Source organism: Brassica oleracea, unplaced genomic scaffold (assembly GCF_000695525.1).
Source record: "Brassica oleracea var. oleracea cultivar TO1000 unplaced genomic scaffold, BOL UnpScaffold00837, whole genome shotgun sequence".
Taxonomy (NCBI): Eukaryota; Viridiplantae; Streptophyta; class Magnoliopsida; order Brassicales; family Brassicaceae; genus Brassica; species Brassica oleracea.
In genome coordinates this window covers 26,471-26,937 of record NW_013617473.1, presented here as the reverse complement: position 1 = coordinate 26,937, position 467 = coordinate 26,471, and positions in this window count along the sequence as shown.

Sequence of the window (467 nt, the reverse complement as noted above, 5' to 3'; positions counted from 1 at the left end):
TTTTGATCAGTAGATTACATAAGTATAGTCTTGACCACTTTCTTAAAATGGTCTTAGGCGTTTTCTTTCTTTCTTAAATCTGCAAGAACTTGTTTCTTTTTGCCCATTGTTTCTATTTGGAAACCATATTAACTCAATGGGTCATACATTCTTGGGTGTATATAATGCCCTTTAAGAAATGCCTTAGGCATAGATTTCTTACTAGGCTACTATACCGTACCATAATGCCTTTTAGGCGATTTCTTTATCAATCATTCACATTATCAAGTAACATCAGGCAAGATATTATAGTAATGAACTCAAATCAATTCTACTATTATATATAAAATCGTGAATGACAATTAGGTTTAAAGCAAAACACAAATCAAAGACTTAAAACACAATCAGCATGTCGAGATATTTCTTTAGTCAATAGACATGCCGGCCACACCATCAGTTACATTGGACACGGCTGCCTTGGATTCATC